Source organism: Saccoglossus kowalevskii, chromosome 18 (assembly GCF_978046115.1).
Source record: "Saccoglossus kowalevskii chromosome 18, keSacKowa6.1, whole genome shotgun sequence".
Taxonomy (NCBI): Eukaryota; Metazoa; Hemichordata; class Enteropneusta; family Harrimaniidae; genus Saccoglossus; species Saccoglossus kowalevskii.
The window spans coordinates 23136576-23158431 of NC_140658.1; the positions used below are offsets into that span (position 1 = coordinate 23136576).

The 21856-nt window shown below is 40.6% G+C and overlaps 15 non-coding genes across 15 annotated transcripts; all 15 read right to left on the reverse strand.

Annotated features, from left to right (window-relative positions):
- Positions 1 to 345: 345 nt before the first annotated feature.
- On the reverse strand, positions 346 to 418 carry TRNAT-UGU (transfer RNA threonine (anticodon UGU)). Its single transcript has one exon. It is a non-coding gene; the product is annotated as a tRNA-Thr (tRNA).
- Positions 419 to 940: 522 nt separating this feature from the next.
- Positions 941 to 1013, reverse strand: TRNAT-UGU (transfer RNA threonine (anticodon UGU)). Its single transcript has one exon. It is a non-coding gene; the product is annotated as a tRNA-Thr (tRNA).
- Positions 1014 to 1520: 507 nt separating this feature from the next.
- TRNAT-UGU (transfer RNA threonine (anticodon UGU)) lies at positions 1521 to 1593 on the reverse strand. The gene has a single exon. It is a non-coding gene; the product is annotated as a tRNA-Thr (tRNA).
- Positions 1594 to 2696: 1103 nt separating this feature from the next.
- On the reverse strand, positions 2697 to 2769 carry TRNAT-UGU (transfer RNA threonine (anticodon UGU)). The gene has a single exon. It is a non-coding gene; the product is annotated as a tRNA-Thr (tRNA).
- A 508-nt stretch (positions 2770 to 3277) lies between these two features.
- On the reverse strand, positions 3278 to 3350 carry TRNAT-UGU (transfer RNA threonine (anticodon UGU)). The gene has a single exon. It is a non-coding gene; the product is annotated as a tRNA-Thr (tRNA).
- A 771-nt stretch (positions 3351 to 4121) lies between these two features.
- TRNAT-UGU (transfer RNA threonine (anticodon UGU)) lies at positions 4122 to 4194 on the reverse strand. The gene has a single exon. It is a non-coding gene; the product is annotated as a tRNA-Thr (tRNA).
- A 1103-nt stretch (positions 4195 to 5297) lies between these two features.
- Positions 5298 to 5370, reverse strand: TRNAT-UGU (transfer RNA threonine (anticodon UGU)). Its single transcript has one exon. It is a non-coding gene; the product is annotated as a tRNA-Thr (tRNA).
- Positions 5371 to 6473: 1103 nt separating this feature from the next.
- On the reverse strand, positions 6474 to 6546 carry TRNAT-UGU (transfer RNA threonine (anticodon UGU)). The gene has a single exon. It is a non-coding gene; the product is annotated as a tRNA-Thr (tRNA).
- Positions 6547 to 7635: 1089 nt separating this feature from the next.
- On the reverse strand, positions 7636 to 7708 carry TRNAT-UGU (transfer RNA threonine (anticodon UGU)). The gene has a single exon. It is a non-coding gene; the product is annotated as a tRNA-Thr (tRNA).
- A 1102-nt stretch (positions 7709 to 8810) lies between these two features.
- On the reverse strand, positions 8811 to 8883 carry TRNAT-UGU (transfer RNA threonine (anticodon UGU)). Its single transcript has one exon. It is a non-coding gene; the product is annotated as a tRNA-Thr (tRNA).
- Positions 8884 to 9986: 1103 nt separating this feature from the next.
- Positions 9987 to 10059, reverse strand: TRNAT-UGU (transfer RNA threonine (anticodon UGU)). The gene has a single exon. It is a non-coding gene; the product is annotated as a tRNA-Thr (tRNA).
- Positions 10060 to 11161: 1102 nt separating this feature from the next.
- Positions 11162 to 11234, reverse strand: TRNAT-UGU (transfer RNA threonine (anticodon UGU)). Its single transcript has one exon. It is a non-coding gene; the product is annotated as a tRNA-Thr (tRNA).
- Positions 11235 to 12351: 1117 nt separating this feature from the next.
- On the reverse strand, positions 12352 to 12424 carry TRNAT-UGU (transfer RNA threonine (anticodon UGU)). The gene has a single exon. It is a non-coding gene; the product is annotated as a tRNA-Thr (tRNA).
- A 507-nt stretch (positions 12425 to 12931) lies between these two features.
- On the reverse strand, positions 12932 to 13004 carry TRNAT-UGU (transfer RNA threonine (anticodon UGU)). Its single transcript has one exon. It is a non-coding gene; the product is annotated as a tRNA-Thr (tRNA).
- Positions 13005 to 14107: 1103 nt separating this feature from the next.
- On the reverse strand, positions 14108 to 14180 carry TRNAT-UGU (transfer RNA threonine (anticodon UGU)). The gene has a single exon. It is a non-coding gene; the product is annotated as a tRNA-Thr (tRNA).
- Positions 14181 to 21856: the final 7676 nt, after the last annotated feature.

A 21856-nucleotide genomic window follows, 5' to 3' on the forward strand; every position in this document is an offset into this window, starting at 1 on the left:
CAGTAACTCACTCATCGCCCATAAACATACAACATTGACTGGTTTGTTCATCCAAGATGGAAAATTAGCTGTAGGAGTTGCCCTTATGAAATTCGAACTCATGGCCCCGCTATAACCACGGAGCTAAGGAGACGGCTTGTAGCCTTGAAGATACCGTGTAGGAGTTGCCCCTAAGAAATTCGAAGTAATGGCTTTTGTCTTAACCACAGAGCTAAGGAGGCGGCTTGCATTGCAAATTGAGTCATATCAATGCGCCTGTCTTGATAAGTTTGAGTTACACACTCATTACACATAAACATGCAACATTGACTGGTTTGTCAAACATTAAAAATGACCTCTAGTGGAAGCCCCCTATGGGATTCGAACTAATGACCCCTGATTTACAAGACCAGTGCTCTAACCACTGAGCTAAGGAGGCTAGTTGGACTCTTCAACATTCGTACGAAATTAAAATGAGTCACATTAATATAAGCTTATTAATACAAGCGTATAGAGTGGTTTCAGTGGTTTTCAGACCGCAATTAACTGTAGGAGTTGCCTCAATGAAAGTGAGAAATTGAGTTGAGTCAAAAAATTCGCTTGTCTTGATTGGTTTCAGTAACTCACTCATCGCCCATAAACATACAACATTGACTGGTTTGTTCATCCAAGATGGAAAATTAGCTGTAGGAGTTGCCCTTATGAAATTCGAACTCATGGCCCCGCTATAACCATGGAGCTAAGGAGACGGCTTGTAGCCTTGAAGATACCGTGTAGGAGTCGCCCCTAAGAAATTCGAAGTAATGGCTTCTGTCTAAACCACAGAGCTAAGGAGGCGGCTTGCATTGCAAATTGAGTCATATCAATGCGCCTGTCTTGATAAGTTTGAGTTACACACTCATTACACACAAACATGCAACATTGACTGGTATGTCAAACATTAAAAATTCTCTCTAGTGGAAGCCCCCTATGAGATTCGAACTCATGACCCCTGGTTTACAAGACCAGTGCTCTAACCACTGAGCTAAGGAGGCTAGTTGCACTCCTCAACATTCGTACGAAATTAAAATGAGTCACATTAATATGCTTGTATTGAGTGGTTTCAGTGGTTTTCAGACCGCAATTAACTATAGGAGTTGCCTCAATGAAAGTGAGAAATTGAGTTGAGTCAAAAAAACGCTTGTCTTGATTGGTTTCAGTAACTCACTCATCGCCCATAAACATACAACATTGACTGGTTTGTTCATCCAAGATGGAAAATTAGCTGTAGGAGTTGCCCTTATGAAATTCGAACTCATGGCCGCGCTATAACCACGGAGCTAAGGAGGCGGCTTGTAGCCTTGAATATACCGTGTAGGAGTTGCCCCTAAGAAATTCGAAGTAATGGCTTCTGTCTTAACCACAGAGCTAAGGAGGCGGCTTGCATTGCAAATTGAGTCATATCAATGCGCCTGCCTTGATAAGTTTGAGTTACACACTCATTACACATAAACATGCAACATTGACTGGTTTGTCAAACATTAAAAATGACCTCTAGTGGAAGCCCCCTATGAGATTCGAACTCATGACCCCTGATTTACAAGACCAGTGCTCTAACCACTGAGCTAAGGAGGCTAGTTGGACTCTTCAACATTCGTACGAAATTAAAATGAGTCACATTAATATAAGCTTATTAATACAAGCGTATAGAGTGGATTCAGTGGTTTTCAGACCGCAATTAACTGTAGGAGTTGCCTCAATGAAAGTGAGAAATTGAGTTGAGTCAAAAAATTCGCTTGTCTTGATTGGTTTCAGTAACTCACTCATCGCCCATAAACATACAACATTGACTGGTTTGTTCATCCAAGATGGAAAATTAGCTGTAGGAGTTGCCCTTATGAAATTCGAACTAATGGCCCCGCTATAACCACGGAGCTAAGGAGGCGGCTTGCAGCCTTGAAGATACCGTGTAGGAGTTGCCCCTAAGAAATTCGAAGTAATGGCTTCTGTCTTAACCACAGAGCTAATGAGGCGGCTTGCATTGCAAATTGAGTCATATCAATGCGCCTGTCTTGATAAGTTTGAGTTACACACTCATTACACATAAACATGCAACATTGACTGGTATGTCAAACATTAAAAATTCTCTCTAGTGGTAGCCCACTATGAGATTCGAACAAATGACCCCTGGTTTACAAGACCAGTGCTCTAACCACTGAGCTAAGGAGGCTAGTTGGACTTTTCAACATTCGTACGAAATTAAAATGAGTCACATTAATATGCTTGTATTGAGTGGTTTCAGTGGTTTTCAGACCGCAATTAACTGTAGGAGTTGCCTCAATGAAAGTGAGAAATTGAGTTGAGTCAAAAAATTCGCTTGTCTTGATTGGTTTCAGTAACTCACTCATCGCCCATAAACATACAACATTGACTGGTTTGTTCATCCAAGATGGAAAATTAGCTGTAGGAGTTGCCCTTATGAAATTCGAACTCATGGCCCCGCTATAACCACGGAGCTAAGGAGACGGCTTGTAGCCTTGAAGATACCGTGTAGGAGTTGCCCCTAAGAAATTCGAAGTAATGGCTTCTGTCATAACCACAGAGCTAAGGAGGCGGCTTGCATTGCAAATTGAGTCATATCAATGCGCCTGTCTTGATAAGTTTGAGTTACACACTCATTACACATAAACATGCAACATTGACTGGTATGTCAAACATTAAAAATTCTCTCTTGTGGAAGCCCCCTATGAGATTCGAACTCATGACCACTGGTTTACAAGACCAGTGCTCTAACCACTGAGCTAAGGAGGCTAGTTGGACTCTTGAAAATTCGTACGACATTAAAATGAGTCACATTAATATGCTTGTATTGAGTAGTTTCAGTGGTTTTCATTCTGCAATTAACTGTAGGAGTTGCCTCAATGAAAGTGAGAAATTGAGTTGAGTCAAAAAATTTGCTTGTCTTGATTGGTTTCAGTAACTCACTCATCGCCCATAAACATACAACATTGACTGGTTTGTTAATCCAAGATGGAAAATTAGCTGTAGGAGTTGCCCTTATGAAATTCGAACTCATGGCCCCGCTATAACCACGGAGCTAAGGAGACGGCTTGTAGCCTTGAAGATACCGTGTAGGAGTTGCCCCTAAGAAATTCGAAGTAATGGCTTCTGTCTTAACCACAGAGCTAAGGAGGCGGCTTGCATTGCAAATTGAGTCATATCAATGCGCCTGTCTTGATAAGTTTGAGTTACACACTCATTACACATAAACATGCAACATTGACTGGTATGTCAAACATTAAAAATTCTTTCTGGTGGAAGCCCCCTACGAGATTCGAACTCATGACCCCTGGTTTACAAGACCAGTGCTCTAACCACTGAGCTAAGGATGCTGGTTGGACTCTTCAACATTCGCACGAAATTAAAATGAGTCATATTAATATAAGCATATTAATACAAGCGTATTGAGTGGATTCAGTGGTTTTCAGACCGCAATTAACTGTAGGAGTTGCCTCAATGAAAGTGAGAAATTGAGTTGAGTAAAAAAAAACGCTTGTCTTGATTGGTTTCAGTAACTCACTCATCGCCCAATGCGATTCGAACTCATGACCCCTGGTTTACAAGACCAGTTTTCTAACCACAAGTCTAAGGAGGCTAGTTGGACTCTTCAACATTCGTACGAAATTAAAATGAGTCACATTAATATGCTTGTATTGAGTGGTTTCAGTGGTTTTCAGACCGCAATTAACTGTAGGAGTTGCCTCAATGAAAGTGAGAAATTGAGTTGAGTCAAAAAATTCGCTTGTCTTGATTGGTTTCAGTAACTCACTCATCGCCCATAAACATACAACATTGACTGGTTTGTTCATCCAAGATGGAAAATTAGCTGTAGGAGTTGCCCTTATGAAATTCGAACTCATGGCCCCGCTATAACCATGGAGCTAAGGAGACGGCTTGTAGCCTTGAAGATACCGTGTAGGAGTCGCCCCTAAGAAATTCGAAGTAATGGCTTCTGTCTTAACCACAGAGCTAAGGAGGCGGCTTGCATTGCAAATTGAGTCATATCAATGCGCCTGTCTTGATAAGTTTGAGTTACACACTCATTACACACAAACATGCAACATTGACTGGTATGTCAAACATTAAAAATTCTCTCTAGTGGAAGCCCCCTATGAGATTCGAACTCATGACCCCTGGTTTACAAGACCAGTGCTCTAACCACTGAGCTAAGGAGGCTAGTTGGACTCCTCAACATTCGTACGAAATTAAAATGAGTCTCATTAATATGCTTGTATTGAGTGGTTTCAGTGGTTTTCAGACCGCAATTAACTATAGGAGTTGCCTCAATGAAAGTGAGAAATTGAGTTGAGTCAAAAAAAAACGCTTGTCTTGATTGGTTTCAGTAACTCACTCATCGCCCATAAACATACAACATTGACTGGTTTGTTCATCCAAGATGGAAAATTAGCTGTAGGAGTTGCCCTTATGAAATTCGAACTCATGGCCCCGCTATAACCACGGAGCTAAGGAGGCGGCTTGTAGCCTTGAAGATACCGTGTAGGAGTTGCCCCTAAGAAATTCGAAGTAATGGCTTTTGTCTTAACCACAGAGCTAAGGAGGCGGCTTGCATTGCAAATTGAGTCATATCAATGCGCCTGTCTTGATAAGTTTGAGTTACACACTCATTACACATAAACATGCAACATTGACTGGTTTGTCAAACATTAAAAATGACCTCTAGTGGAAGCCCCTATGGGATTCGAACTAATGACCCCTGATTTACAAGACCAGTGCTCTAACCACTGAGCTAAGGAGGCTAGTTGGACTCTTCAACATTCGTACGAAATTAAAATGAGTCACATTAATATAAGCTTATTAATACAAGCGTATAGAGTGGTTTCAGTGGTTTTCAGACCGCAATTAACTGTAGGAGTTGCCTCAATGAAAGTGAGAAATTGAGTTGAGTCAAAAAATTCGCTTGTCTTGATTGGTTTCAGTAACTCACTCATCGCCCATAAACATACAACATTGACTGGTTTGTTCATCCAAGATGGAAAATTAGCTGTAGGAGTTGCCCTTATGAAATTCGAACTCATGGCCCCGCTATAACCATGGAGCTAAGGAGATGGCTTGTAGCCTTGAAGATACCGTGTAGGAGTCGCCCCTAAGAAATTCGAAGTAATGGCTTCTGTCTTAACCACAGAGCTAAGGAGGCGGCTTGCATTGCAAATTGAGTCATATCAATGCGCCTGTCTTGATAAGTTTGAGTTACACACTCATTACACACAAACATGCAACATTGACTGGTATGTCAAACATTAAAAATTCTCTCTAGTGGAAGCCCCCTATGAGATTCGAACTCATGACCCCTGGTTTACAAGACCAGTGCTCTAACCACTGAGCTAAGGAGGCTAGTTGGACTCCTCAACATTCGTACGAAATTAAAATGAGTCACATTAATATGCTTGTATTGAGTGGTTTCAGTGGTTTTCAGACCGCAATTAACTATAGGAGTTGCCTCAATGAAAGTGAGAAATTGAGTTGAGTAAAAAAAAAACGCTTGTCTTGATTGGTTTCAGTAACTCACTCATCGCCCATAAACATACAACATTGACTGGTTTGTTCATCCAAGATGGAAAATTAGCTGTAGGAGTTGCCCTTATGAAATTCGAACTCATGGCCCCGCTATAACCACGGAGCTAAGGAGGCGGCTTGTAGCCTTGAAGATACCGTGTAGGAGTTGCCCCTAAGAAATTCGAAGTAATGGCTTTTGTCTTAACCACAGAGCTAAGGAGGCGGCTTGCATTGCAAATTGAGTCATATCAATGCGCCTGTCTTGATAAGTTTGAGTTACACACTCATTACACATAAACATGCAACATTGACTGGTTTGTCAAACATTAAAAATGACCTCTAGTGGAAGCCCCTATGGGATTCGAACTAATGACCCCTGATTTACAAGACCAGTGCTCTAACCACTGAGCTAAGGAGGCTAGTTGGACTCTTCAACATTCGTACGAAATTAAAATGAGTCACATTAATATAAGCTTATTAATACAAGCGTATAGAGTGGTTTCAGTGGTTTTCAGACCGCAATTAACTGTAGGAGTTGCCTCAATGAAAGTGAGAAATTGAGTTGAGTCAAAAAATTCGCTTGTCTTGATTGGTTTCAGTAACTCACTCGTCGCCCATAAACATACAACATTGACTGGTTTGTTCATCCAAGATGGAAAATTAGCTGTAGGAGTTGCCCTTATGAAATTCGAACTCATGGCCCCGCTATAACCATGGAGCTAAGGAGACGGCTTGTAGCCTTGAAGATACCGTGTAGGAGTCGCCCCTAAGAAATTCGAAGAAATGGCTTCTGTCTAAACCACAGAGCTAAGGAGGCGGCTTGCATTGCAAATTGAGTCATATCAATGCGCCTGTCTTGATAAGTTTGAGTTACACACTCATTACACACAAACATGCAACATTGACTGGTATGTCAAACATTAAAAATTCTCTCTAGTGGAAGCCCCCTATGAGATTCGAACTCATGACCCCTGGTTTACAAGACCAGTGCTCAAACCACTGAGCTAAGGAGGCTAGTTGGACTCCTCAACATTCGTACGAAATTAAAATGAGTCACATTAATATGCTTGTATTGAGTGGTTTCAGTGGTTTTCAGACCGCAATTAACTATAGGAGTTGCCTCAATGAAAGTGAGAAATTGAGTTGAGTCAAAAAAAAACGCTTGTCTTGATTGGTTTCAGTAACTCACTCATCGCCCATAAACATACAACATTGGCTGGTTTGTTCATCCAAGATGGGAAATTAGCTGTAGGAGTTGCCCTTATGAAATTCGAACTAATGGCCCCGCTATAGCCACGGAGCTAAGGAGGCGGCTTGCAGCCTTGAAGATGCCGTGTAGGAGTTGCCCCTAAGAAATTCGAAGTAATGGCTTCTGTCTTAACCACAGAGCTAATGAGGCGGCTTGCATTGCAAATTGAGTCATATCAATGCGCCTGTCTTGATAAGTTTGAGTTACACACTCATTACACATAAACATGCAACATTGACTGGTATGTCAAACATTAAAAATTCTCTCTAGTGGTAGCCCACTATGAGATTCGAACAAATGACCCCTGGTTTACAAGACCAGTGCTCTAACCACTGAGCTAAGGAGGCTAGTTGGACTCTTCAACATTCGTACGAAATTAAAATGAGTCACATTAGTATGCTTGTATTGAGTGGTTTCAGTGGTTTTCAGACCGCAATTAACTATAGGAGTTGCCTCAATGAAAGTGAGAAATTGAGTTGAGTCAAAAAAACGCTTGTCTTGATTGGTTTCAGTAACTCACTCATCGCCCATAAACATACAACATTGACTGGTTTGTTCATCCAAGATGGAAAATTAGCTGTAGGAGTTGCCCTTATGAAATTCGAACTCATGGCCGCGCTATAACCACGGAGCTAAGGAGGCGGCTTGTAGCCTTGAAGATACCGTGTAGGAGTTGCCCCTAAGAAATTCGAAGTAATGGCTTCTGTCTTAACCACAGAGCTAAGGAGGCGGCTTGCATTGCAAATTGAGTCATATCAATGCGCCTGTCTTGATAAGTTTGAGTTACACACTCATTACACATAAACATGCAACATTGACTGGTTTGTCAAACATTAAAAATGACCTCTAGTGGAAGCCCCCTATGAGATTCGAACTCATGACCCCTGATTTACAAGACCAGTGCTCTAACCACTGAGCTAAGGAGGGTAGTTGGACTCTTCAACATTCGTACGAAATTAAAATGAGTCACATTAATATAAGCTTATTAATACAAGCGTATAGAGTGGATTCAGTGGTTTTCAGACCGCAATTAACTGTAGGAGTTGCCTCAATGAAAGTGAGAAATTGAGTTGAGTCAAAAAATTCGCTTGTCTTGATTGGTTTCAGTAACTCACTCATCGCCCATAAACATACAACATTGACTGGTTTGTTCATCCAAGATGGAAAATTAGCTGTAGGAGTTGCCCTTATGAAATTCGAACTAATGGCCCCGCTATAACCACGGAGCTAAGGAGGCGGCTTGCAGCCTTGAAGATACCGTGTAGGAGTTGCCCCTAAGAAATTCGAAGTAATGGCTTCTGTCTTAACCACAGAGCTAATGAGGCGGCTTGCATTGCAAATTGAGTCATATCAATGCGCCTGTCTTGATAAGTTTGAGTTACACACTCATTACACATAAACATGCAACATTGACTGGTATGTCAAACATTAAAAATTCTCTCTAGTGGTAGCCCACTATGAGATTCGAACAAATGACCCCTGGTTACCAAGACCAGTGCTCTAACCACAGAGCTAAGGAGGCTAGTTGGACTCTTCAACATTCGTACGAAATTACAATGAGTCACATTAATATGCTTGTATTGAGTGGTTTCAGTGGTTTTCAGACCGCAATTAACTATAGGAGTTGCCTCAATGAAAGTGAGAAATTGAGTTGAGTCAAAAAAACGCTTGTCTTGATTGGTTTCAGTAACTCACTCATCGCCCATAAACATACAACATTGACTGGTTTGTTCATCCAAGATGGAAAATTAGCTGTAGGAGTTGCCCTTATGAAATTCGAACTCATGGCCGCGCTATAACCACGGAGCTAAGGAGGCGGCTTGTAGCCTTGAAGATACCGTGTAGGAGTTGCCCCTAAGAAATTCGAAGTAATGGCTTCTGTCTTAACCACAGAGCTAAGGAGGCGGCTTGCATTGCAAATTGAGTCATATCAATGCGCCTGTCTTGATAAGTTTGAGTTACACACTCATTACACATAAACATGCAACATTGACTGGTTTGTCAAACATTAAAAATGACCTCTAGTGGAAGCCCCCTATGAGATTCGAACTCATGACCCCTGATTTACAAGACCAGTGCTCTAACCATTGAGCTAAGGAGGGTAGTTGGACTCTTCAACATTCGTACGAAATTAAAATGAGTCACATTAATATAAGCTTATTAATACAAGCGTATAGAGTGGATTCAGTGGTTTTCAGACCGCAATTAACTGTAGGAGTTGCCTCAATGAAAGTGAGAAATTGAGTTGAGTCAAAAAAAAACGCTTGTCTTGATTGGTTTCAGTAACTCACTCATCGCCCATAAACATACAACATTGGCTGGTTTGTTCATCCAAGATGGGAAATTAGCTGTAGGAGTTGCCCTTATGAAATTCGAACTAATGGCCCCGCTATAGCCACGGAGCTAAGGAGGCGGCTTGCAGCCTTGAAGATGCCGTGTAGGAGTTGCCCCTAAGAAATTCGAAGTAATGGCTTCTGTCTTAACCACAGAGCTAATGAGGCGGCTTGCATTGCAAATTGAGTCATATCAATGCGCCTGTCTTGATAAGTTTGAGTTACACACTCATTACACATAAACATGCAACATTGACTGGTATGTCAAACATTAAAAATTCTCTCTAGTGGTAGCCCACTATGAGATTCGAACAAATGACCCCTGGTTTACAAGACCAGTGCTCTAACCACTGAGCTAAGGAGGCTAGTTGGACTCTTCAACATTCGTACGAAATTAAAATGAGTCACATTAGTATGCTTGTATTGAGTGGTTTCAGTGGTTTTCAGACCGCAATTAACTATAGGAGTTGCCTCAATGAAAGTGAGAAATTGAGTTGAGTCAAAAAAACGCTTGTCTTGATTGGTTTCAGTAACTCACTCATCGCCCATAAACATACAACATTGACTGGTTTGTTCATCCAAGATGGAAAATTAGCTGTAGGAGTTGCCCTTATGAAATTCGAACTCATGGCCGCGCTATAACCACGGAGCTAAGGAGGCGGCTTGTAGCCTTGAAGATACCGTGTAGGAGTTGCCCCTAAGAAATTCGAAGTAATGGCTTCTGTCTTAACCACAGAGCTAAGGAGGCGGCTTGCATTGCAAATTGAGTCATATCAATGCGCCTGTCTTGATAAGTTTGAGTTACACACTCATTACACATAAACATGCAACATTGACTGGTTTGTCAAACATTAAAAATGACCTCTAGTGGAAGCCCCCTATGAGATTCGAACTCATGACCCCTGATTTACAAGACCAGTGCTCTAACCACTGAGCTAAGGAGGGTAGTTGGACTCTTCAACATTCGTACGAAATTAAAATGAGTCACATTAATATAAGCTTATTAATACAAGCGTATAGAGTGGATTCAGTGGTTTTCAGACCGCAATTAACTGTAGGAGTTGCCTCAATGAAAGTGAGAAATTGAGTTGAGTCAAAAAATTCGCTTGTCTTGATTGGTTTCAGTAACTCACTCATCGCCCATAAACATACAACATTGACTGGTTTGTTCATCCAAGATGGAAAATTAGCTGTAGGAGTTGCCCTTATGAAATTCGAACTAATGGCCCCGCTATAACCACGGAGCTAAGGAGGCGGCTTGCAGCCTTGAAGATACCGTGTAGGAGTTGCCCCTAAGAAATTCGAAGTAATGGCTTCTGTCTTAACCACAGAGCTAATGAGGCGGCTTGCATTGCAAATTGAGTCATATCAATGCGCCTGTCTTGATAAGTTTGAGTTACACACTCATTACACATAAACATGCAACATTGACTGGTATGTCAAACATTAAAAATTCTCTCTAGTGGTAGCCCACTATGAGATTCGAACAAATGACCCCTGGTTACCAAGACCAGTGCTCTAACCACAGAGCTAAGGAGGCTAGTTGGACTCTTCAACATTCGTACGAAATTACAATGAGTCACATTAATATGCTTGTATTGAGTGGTTTCAGTGGTTTTCAGACCGCAATTAACTATAGGAGTTGCCTCAATGAAAGTGAGAAATTGAGTTGAGTCAAAAAAACGCTTGTCTTGATTGGTTTCAGTAACTCACTCATCGCCCATAAACATACAACATTGACTGGTTTGTTCATCCAAGATGGAAAATTAGCTGTAGGAGTTGCCCTTATGAAATTCGAACTCATGGCCGCGCTATAACCACGGAGCTAAGGAGGCGGCTTGTAGCCTTGAAGATACCGTGTAGGAGTTGCCCCTAAGAAATTCGAAGTAATGGCTTCTGTCTTAACCACAGAGCTAAGGAGGCGGCTTGCATTGCAAATTGAGTCATATCAATGCGCCTGTCTTGATAAGTTTGAGTTACACACTCATTACACATAAACATGCAACATTGACTGGTTTGTCAAACATTAAAAATGACCTCTAGTGGAAGCCCCCTATGAGATTCGAACTCATGACCCCTGATTTACAAGACCAGTGCTCTAACCATTGAGCTAAGGAGGGTAGTTGGACTCTTCAACATTCGTACGAAATTAAAATGAGTCACATTAATATAAGCTTATTAATACAAGCGTATAGAGTGGATTCAGTGGTTTTCAGACCGCAATTAACTGTAGGAGTTGCCTCAATGAAAGTGAGAAATTGAGTTGAGTCAAAAAATTCGCTTGTCTTGATTGGTTTCAGTAACTCACTCATCGCCCATAAACATACAACATTGACTGGTTTGTTCATCCAAGATGGAAAATTAGCTGTAGGAGTTGCCCTTTTGAAATTCGAACTAATGGCCCCGCTATAACCACGGAGCTAAGGAGGCGGCTTGCAGCCTTGAAGATACCGTGTAGGAGTTGCCCCTAAGAAATTCGAAGTAATGGCTTCTGTCTTAACCACAGAGCTAATGAGGCGGCTTGCATTGCAAATTGAGTCATATCAATGCGCCTGTCTTGATAAGTTTGAGTTACACACTCATTACACATAAACATGCAACATTGACTGGTATGTCAAACATTAAAAATTCTCTCTAGTGGTAGCCCCCTATGAGATTCGAACAAATGACCCCTGGTTTACAAGACCAGTGCTCTAACCATTGAGCTAAGGAGGGTAGTTGGACTCTTCAACATTCGTACGAAATTAAAATGAGTCACATTAATATAAGCTTATTAATACAAGCGTATAGAGTGGATTCAGTGGTTTTCAGACCGCAATTAACTGTAGGAGTTGCCTCAATGAAAGTGAGAAATTGAGTTGAGTCAAAAAATTCGCTTGTCTTGATTGGTTTCAGTAACTCACTCATCGCCCATAAACATACAACATTGACTGGTTTGTTCATCCAAGATGGAAAATTAGCTGTAGGAGTTGCCCTTTTGAAATTCGAACTAATGGCCCCGCTATAACCACGGAGCTAAGGAGGCGGCTTGCAGCCTTGAAGATACCGTGTAGGAGTTGCCCCTAAGAAATTCGAAGTAATGGCTTCTGTCTTAACCACAGAGCTAATGAGGCGGCTTGCATTGCAAATTGAGTCATATCAATGCGCCTGTCTTGATAAGTTTGAGTTACACACTCATTACACATAAACATGCAACATTGACTGGTATGTCAAACATTAAAAATTCTCTCTAGTGGTAGCCCCCTATGAGATTCGAACAAATGACCCCTGGTTTACAAGACCAGTGCTCTAACCACTGAGCTAAGGAGGCTAGTTGGACTCTTCAAAATTCGTACGAAATTAAAATGAGTCACATTAATATGCTTGTATTGAGTGGTTTCAGTGGTTTTCAGACCGCAATTAACTATAGGAGTTGCCTCAATGAAAGTGAGAAATTGAGTTGAGTCAAAAAAACGCTTGTCTTGATTGGTTTCAGTAACTCACTCATCGCCCATAAACATACAACATTGACTGGTTTGTTCATCCAAGATGGAAAATTAGCTGTAGGAGTTGCCCTTATGAAATTCGAACTCATGGCCGCGCTATAACCACGGAGTTAAGGAGGCGGCTTGTAGCCTTGAAGATACCGTGTAGGAGTTGCCCCTAAGAAATTCGAAGTAATGGCTTCTGTCTTAACCACAGAGCTAAGGAGGCGGCTTGCATTGCAAATTGAGTCATATCAATGCGCCTGTCTTGATAAGTTTGAGTTACACACTCATTACACATAAACATGCAACATTGACTGGTTTGTCAAACATTAAAAATGACCTCTAGTGGAAGCCCCCTATGAGATTCGAACTCATGACCCCTGATTTACAAGACCAGTGCTCTAACCACTGAGCTAAGGAGGCTAGTTGGACTCTACAACATTCGTACGAAATTAAAATGAGTCACATTAATATAAGCTTATTAATACAAGCGTATAGAGTGGATTCAGTGGTTTTCAGACCGCAATTAACTGTAGGAGTTGCCTCAATGAAAGTGAGAAATTGAGTTGAGTCAAAAAATTCGCTTGTCTTGATTTTTTTCAGTAACTCACTCATCGCCCATAAACATACAACATTGACTGGTTTGTTCATCCAAGATGGAAAATTAGCTGTAGGAGTTGCCCTTATGAAATTCGAACTAATGGCCCCGCTATAACCACGGAGCTAAGGAGGCGGCTTGCAGCCTTGAAGATACCGTGTACGAGTTGCCCCTAAGAAATTCGAAGTAATGGCTTCTGTCTTAACCACAGAGCTAATGAGGCGGCTTGCATTGCAAATTGAGTCATATCAATGCGCCTGTCTTGATAAGTTTGAGTTACACACTCATTACACATAAACATGCAACATTGACTGGTATGTCAAACATTAAAAATTCTCTCTAGTGGTAGCCCCCTATGAGATTCGAACAAATGACCCCTGGTTTACAAGACCAGTGCTCTAGCCACTGAGCTAAGTAGGCTAGTTGGACTCTTCAACATTCGTACGAAATTAAAATGAGTCACATTAATATGCTTGTATTGAGTGGTTTCAGTGGTTTTCAGACCGCAATTAACTGTAGGAGTTGCCTCAATGAAAGTGAGAAATTGAGTTGAGTCAAAAAAAACGCTTGTCTTGATTGGTTTCAGTAACTCACTCATCGCCCATAAACATACAACATTGACTGGTTTGTTCATCCAAGATGGAAAATTAGCTGTAGGAGTTGCCCTTATGAAATTCGAACTCATGGCCCCGCTATAACCACGGAGCGAAGGAGACGGCTTGTAGCCTTGAAGATACCGTGTAGGAGTTGCCCCTAAGAAATTCGAAGTAATGGCTTCTGTCTTAACCACAGAGCTAAGGAGGCGGCTTGCATTGCAAATTGAGTCATATCAATGCGCCTGTCTTGATAAGTTTGAGTTACACACTCATTACACATAAACATGCAACATTGACTGGTATGTCAAACATTAAAAATTCTCTCTAGTGGAAGCCCCCTATGAGATTCGAACTCATGACCCCTGGTTTACAAGACCAGTGCTCTAACCACTGAGCTAAGGAGGCTAGTTGGACTCTTCAACATTCGTACGAAATTAAAATGAGTCACATTAATATGCTTGTATTGAGTGGTTTCAGTGGTTTTCAGACCGTAATTCACTGTAGGAGTTGCCTCAATGAAAGTGAGAAATTGAGTTGAGTCAAAAAATTCGCTTGCCTTGATTGGTTTCAGTAACTCACTCATCGCCCATAAACATACAACATTGACTGGTTTGTTCATCCAAGATGGAAAATTAGCTGTAGGAGTTGCCCTTATAAAATTCGAACTCATGGTCCCGCTATAACCACGGAGCGAAGGAGACGGCTTGTATCCTTGAAGATACTGTGTAGGAGTTGCCCCTAAGAAATTCGAAGTAATGGCTTCTGTCTTAACCACAGAGCTAAGGAGGCGGCTTGCATTGCAAATTGAGTCATATCAATGTGCCTGTCTTGATAAGTTTGAGTTACACACTCATTACACATAAACATGCAACATTGACTGGTATGTCAAACATTAAAAATTCTCTCTAGTGGAAGATTCGAACTCAAGACCCCTGGTTTACAAGACCAGTGTTCTAACCACTGAGCTAAGGAGGCAAGCGCCATATTAAATTTTGAAGCTGCAGGGTGTCTAAACAATGACTCCACAACCAATAAACACATCTTACATCCACCACAAAAATTGTAGTCATAATTGAACAACCAAGAAAGCAACAAATATCAGGCTGCATCTTGAAAACAACGAGATAGCGTATTACAACCAGTCATTACAAACATGAAATCCGCCACCCCTTCCACTTCACCCTCCAGCATTAGTGGTTCCTATACTCATTTGCATGTATGTACAACGAGCTGATTAGGCTGCGGAAGTAGAACATTCCGGAAGGGGTAAAACGGAAGAGCATCTTTGGCAACGACCGCAATAATCGGAAAAATGATGTAAAGGTATTTTTTGAGACACGTTTTCGATCGGACTCCAGCTAACTGTTGAAAGTAAGCACATGTTTTCTCTTTACCATAATCATAGCAAGTTACGAAATTAATGGAGAATGCAGAGGCACGTTTATATATTACTCTAGTACTATTGCTCAAAATTGCTCAAAATGTTTTCGGTGACTTTTATCAGTGACAAGTTACCTAATTAGTGTGCAATTCGAGAAACCACAGTGTGTGTGCATGCGCAGTTTGAAATGGAACAGTTTTGAACGCAATAAAATCACGCGTAGAACTCGGACTCCAGCAAGAAATTGTGGCGTCAAACTGGTTGTCCGTTGAATTGTTTTGCAATAGACATAATATTGGAGCCTGTATTTGTCTATGAAATGTTTCTAAGTTTTGTTGAGGATTATTCTGTAAAGAAATTGCTGAAATTATTTCATCTGTTTATAAACTGGACGTTGTTGCTTTGACGGTGGGCTACGGACGACTGACGTCGAAACGTTCCATTTAGATCGGATGGCGCCCTCTCGTGCCAATCCCCCCTGATTTTTACGTTAAGTTTGGCTCTTCCGTTTCACCCCTCCGGAATGTTCTACTTTCGCAGCCAAGTCGCAGGTTTTTCTAAAAACGTCGAAAAAACACAAGAATTAGTAGAAATGTTCCTGTTTTGAGCGGATTATTGATAGAGAATAATGTCTTTATTACAAAAATGCTGAAAAACTGTGAGTTTTTGTCTTAGTTATTTTTTTATTGGCGAAAAACTGCGAACTCGGCAAATTTGGTTGCACAACTTCCCTTTATCATTGCCCCAGACCATTCGTCCCGGTGTTATCGCTATCGCCACACGAGACTCCAGCTTGTCTCCTATACAATTTGACTGCGCACATCCAGAAAGTAGATGTAGCTGTGATTGGTGGAATACTAATGAGTTGAGTGTCAATCAAACGCCCACGCTATCTTTAGTAAACAAAGTCACGTGACACGCGCCATTTTAGTTTTGATTAGTTCATCGGATCGGAGTGTCGGTGCTCGCCATCCATAAATCAAATCAAAATGATTTCTAATTGGAAATGGCATATTTTCATCAAACTCCTTTTCAACATCATGGTTGTTAATGTCCGTCACGTCGCTAAGTACATTTGAACTGCGGTCATCATTGCAAATTGAATGTGAGAAAGTTATGGAACGTCGTTTTGAACTTGAACGTGGTCGGGCAGGCGATTTCAAGGCAGCACGCTTAACCCTTTCGTTCACAGGTTGGGAGATATTAGAATGACTGACAATTTCACGCCACTGTTTTACATTATTGGCGGATTTTTCTGCGCTATCAATCTTTCTCTTACAAACTAGACATAGATGAGACGACAGAGTCGCTCTTTTCACAACGTCGCACTGGATCAAATTGGAAAGACGATTTCCATAAGTTATCCCTCCTGCTTTTCCTGGCTTGAATAAATTCACACACGACTTTAACTGTCCACAAACTCGAAGACTACACGAACACAGTGTACAATAGTCGTCCGCAACAATATGTATGTATTTCTTCGGTGTACTGATGCACGAATGCACCGTGACACGGTGTTTCTCGGGTGTCGCCATCGCTGAGAATGCCGCCGGCGCAATTTTTCACCCAACTCGCGATTCTGTTTTGCAACATTTTATCAAAATTCCCTTTGACAAAATCGCCGACAAAAGCACCGCTTTGCTGATCTTTTGTTCTATAATTCTTAATGCAAACACCGACCCTAGTAGTAATTAGTAACGTCGCCTAGTACATATGAACGGTCGTCATTGCAAATTGCACCGCACTTAAATATTAGCAACATATTTTTCTGAGTGGTTGTTTATTCTCTTTCAAACGAGACATAAATGTGACGACATAGTCGATCCCTTATCCACCGCTAAGAATGCCGCAATGTTTCGTTCGTTTTGCAACATGCCACAAATCGTCGAAAAAAACACCACTTCGACGGAAGCTTGCGTAATAAGGGGGTTAAAACAAGAAAACAAATGCCATGTTTAATACATATCGACCTGTTTTACTTACGAAAGATAACGGAACATGAACTCGTTTCGTGCGACTTCGGAACCCGAAGGAACACACCAACAACGTTGAATTTACCCGCTATCTTCCAAATATGGTATATTAATTTATTCAGTTGTTTATTTAGAGTGACGTCCGCGGTCGAATGCGATTGGCTATCGATGTCAGTGCAAAGGTCATATGAATATTAAAATTAAGTGGGCGGAAGGAAAATTGTATAGGAGACAAGCTGGAGTCTCGTGTGGCGATAGCGATAACACCGGGACGAATGGTCTGGGGTACTTTATCATATACACCCAGCGACACCGATGCCAGCTGACTGTGTACACAACTGGTAGGAGGTAATACATTTGGGGCGAAAGTATTCAAAAATCAGTCTTTGGATGTTGCAATGGCAGTGGTGGGCCAGGATTTTTTTACAACTAGTGACGGCATGACCTACCTGTGAAGTATGAACAAAACCAGCCGAGCTGTGTCCACACTCAAGCTAAGTAGAATGAGTTATGTCTGAAGTGTTTATCCCAAATTTGTAGGAGGAGATACATTTGGCGCGAAGCTATCCCCAAATCAGTTTGTTGGCTGTTGCTATGGCAACGGTGGGCCAAATTTTTCCCAGATTTTTCCTAATAACTAGAGTGAGGGTGTGACCTACCTGCCAAGTTTGAAAGAAATCGGCCAAGCCAAAACAATCACAGAAGAAATCATACGTGAAAACACTGGAAATTACACACACACACACACACACACACACACACGCACACACACACACACACACACACACACACACACAAAACGACAAAAGTGATTATAAAGGCAATCTTAGCGGAGCGGATCGCCAATAATTAATAATGCGACACAAATACTTGAATGGCTCTTTTTGAAGGCAATTAAGTAATCACCATCCTATTAGGCTATTGTTGATATAACGGACACAAATAAAATGAAAATACCTTGTTTTATAAATTACATATCAGTCATCAAAATAAAAACACAAAATAATTTCATCCCCATTTGATAACGCGAGAGCTCTGTCATAAAGTGTGAAGGTCACGTCAATTGACTAGGATCCACCTCTACCACCAGTCCATTCGTATCGATGTTATTGCTATCGATATCGCGAACTTTAAATAGATCAACAAAATGTCTGCTGAAAGGTGTGGAAATTATTCAGGTAAATAAAAAATACACATATAAGAAATTCAAAATAGGCAAATATACGTGCTTGTCACTCAAGGAAAGCAAAGACGGCATATGATCATACCAGTTGAAAACTCTCCCAAATACGTATCAATAACTTGAACATATAATCGGAAGTGTCAAATGAGGTAATCGCCGTAACATTGTAAAAATCATGATATAACAAATACACAAAATATTCCTTCCACGAAAACACTTTATTATTATCTCGGGCAATCGGAATATCAGGAAAACCGAATTCCATTGCCCTTCTTATAGTACCGTTCTTATGATACGGACGCAGTACTGACACAGACACGCGCATTACCAATCAATTAAATAGTATATAACACAAATTACTGACAAGAATACGTCCTGTTCACCTCATGTTGTTATTTACGCCACCGTAAGCCGTCGTGTTGAACTACAAGGTCAACGCAAGTCAAATACAATAATCTACATTCCTTCGAAACCATATCTGTCTTACCGGGTACTAATCATGTACATAGTTTAATAACTAACAAAATTATAGTTTACCAACTATTACTAAACATGTATTCGAATGTTACTAACTTGGCACAATGAAACATATTAACTTCCTTTCCCGAATATGTTACTTTCTTTTTTTAATTAAAATACAAGACCATTTAATTTAATTTACATAATTTGATCTAATTATGGTTTTCAGAGACGGAAATATATTGTATTATTATACATCTGTAACCGTAACACCATATGTTACAACGTAATTTTGCGATATTTTACAGGTTGTTTTCATCCTACCATATTAGGAAATGCGAATTCCAAATATGGAATGATTGCGCGCGTAAGTGTTCTCTAATAAGTTCGCTGATTCTGTTCTAAACATTTTGGATTACGGCATTTCCATGATGTATCCTTGGAAGGAAAATAATAATAAGGTTAATTATAAGAACGCCGTCACAACGACCTCCGCTGTGCGTCGGTCGATACTCCTAGGCCTGCTGTACTGTTTCGTGCATACTTTGAGGTATCCTCATAATAACGTAATATTATATATATAACAGCTGTGACATACCCTTTGTTTTTTTATAAATTTATATAAATTGTGGAAGTGCGTCAAATACCGACAAAGCAGACAAGCAAGGGCTTTTACGCTTGGCCAGGTTGACTTGAAAACCAAGTTGCTGGTACACATGTTCTTCTTTGTGGTGTTGTCCCTAAAGACATTGACGTCGAAGTGAAATAAATGAAATTTGGTTGATCTTCATCATATCTGTCATATCCATGTAATTGTATATGCTGTATGTGTTATGGATTATAGCGCCATCTAGTGGCAGTCCTGAGATAGGGTCAAGGGTCAATAAAATGGCGGGCTAGTTGTTTACTTGCACTAAAGTGTATCTGAGTTTCATTGGTTAAATCCAGCTTCATCTGGTGACATCAGATGTAACAATATCAAATGAATAATAAATGTTGAAAAGCAGCATATGTGTACAATATTATGGTGTACTTTTTCAACCCTGTGGTCTACAATGGTGACCAGATATTTTTCTGGAATTTGACTATAATGGGGTGCACAAGATAATTGTTATAATTTTTTGTTGTGAGATTATTTCGAAGAAACATGTATTCAAAACACAGAAAGACGTAGTTTCGATATCAAGTCCACTGGTGTCAGTTCGGGTTGCAAAACAAAACATCAGACGCGGAGAAGCGGTCAGCGCATCAAAAGAGTTGTTACCGTAATGTATCAAGTTACCTCTCTCTGTGATTTATTTTTCATTGAAATTATTTGGTTGTTTTCAATTAATTTTAGCGTACCTCTGCAATTTATTTTAGCATTGTCAGTTGTTTGCTTCATTGAATTAAACGGAGTTCGTCCGGTTGCAAACAAAGCTGTCTCGCACCACCTAGCAAAACTTGCGAATGATCGAAGTACAGGTACCCATTGGACAAAAGATACACAAAAGTTTGTATCTCCCCGACCCAGTGCAATATATCCGGTTAGAATCAAAGCTCACGTGTCCCTTATTTGAGGGACCCGATTCTGCCTTAAAATGGGACTTTTAAGGTGTATTTTGGCGTCATTTTCGGACATTTCAATCATTCCTGATGCCTAAAATAGAGTCTAAGTTTTACCGTAGTCATTGACGCCTATATGAAAAGTATGATGTTTATTGTGACTAGCGTGAATGGGTAAGCTTCGTTTCGACAATGAGCTGTTATCACTGTAAACAATGTTAAATTATTCTTCACATGCTCAGTTTATTTTTGAGAAGAATTATTTAAAAATAAAATCTCTCAGTCAATCAGAAACTCGGATTCATGCCTTCAGGGAAAGTCATTTTTGGACGCTCACATCGATTTTGTTTTTCGTTCGGTGGGCTGATGCCTTCAGTGTAGCTTTTGCCTCTTCCGACATAGAAATCATCTGAATCTTCTTTCTACCTCTCTTTCTTTTCACACCACGCATAATGTAATGATAAAAATTAGGAAAAAACGCTGAGGAAATATAATGTTTGTTTTGCTAGCGAGCGAGAACTGATTTGAGAATAATTGCACATGCGCGTGAATTGAATGAACTATGACCCGTACAATCTCGATTTGCATATTGTCAATCAAAGGTCCGGTTATTTGGTTACTCATGCAAATTAGGCAATTGGACATAAACATTGCCACGTGTGAGTGTTTTTTTATTTTTAACCAGAAAATAAACAGCAATTTTAACGGTGTTCCAATAAGAATTCATTGGTCAAATTTTCACAGAATGTTCTTTAGATAAAAATCTATATAAAAAACGAAAAAAACTATTTTTGATTGAAATTCACAAATAAACTGCATCTCTACCTTAAATTGGAATTTTTCTGCTCTGGCGGTAAATCTCGGCACATTTTCTACAACACCGAAAATTGTATTGATGTCCGGTTAATTTTATTGTCTATAAAAATGTACTCACACCCCCACTCATATTTACGTGTTCTTCGAATAATTGACAAATATTAGAGGGCGGTAACCGTCGCGCCACGCATGCACGAGATATATGGGTCTCGTATAAACACAGATGGCAACTTTGACTGTTGCACAGATCAACGAATATAAACTGAGACGTTACCAAGCTTTAATTAGGTATTTTCAGGTGATTGGAATGTATTGAGTCACCGGCGGTAATCAGTGCAAGTCACGTCCAGGTCAAACCTCATACGCATTGGATTGAGGGAAAGTCAATGTTTATCAACACAAATGTCACACATGCGCAGCGCGACGACTACCGCCCTTTAAGTTGGACGCACTGTCTATGATACGCTTTAATGAGCCCATGGTCAGTATTGTGCATCGATGTTCGGCGTAGGTGTCCGGTGTTGTAGTGGCTTCAAAGCCTACTAGCATGTTCACGTAAACTTTATAATTCACTGACAAATCTTACATATAACAATTTCAGGTATCAGGCTAGGAGACAAACGTGATGACTCTTCAGTATACTTTCACGTGAACGGTCCTTGTATGGAACCCTTGGTACAAGAAGACGACGATACGTGGGACGATTGCTCTGAGAAGCCTGGGA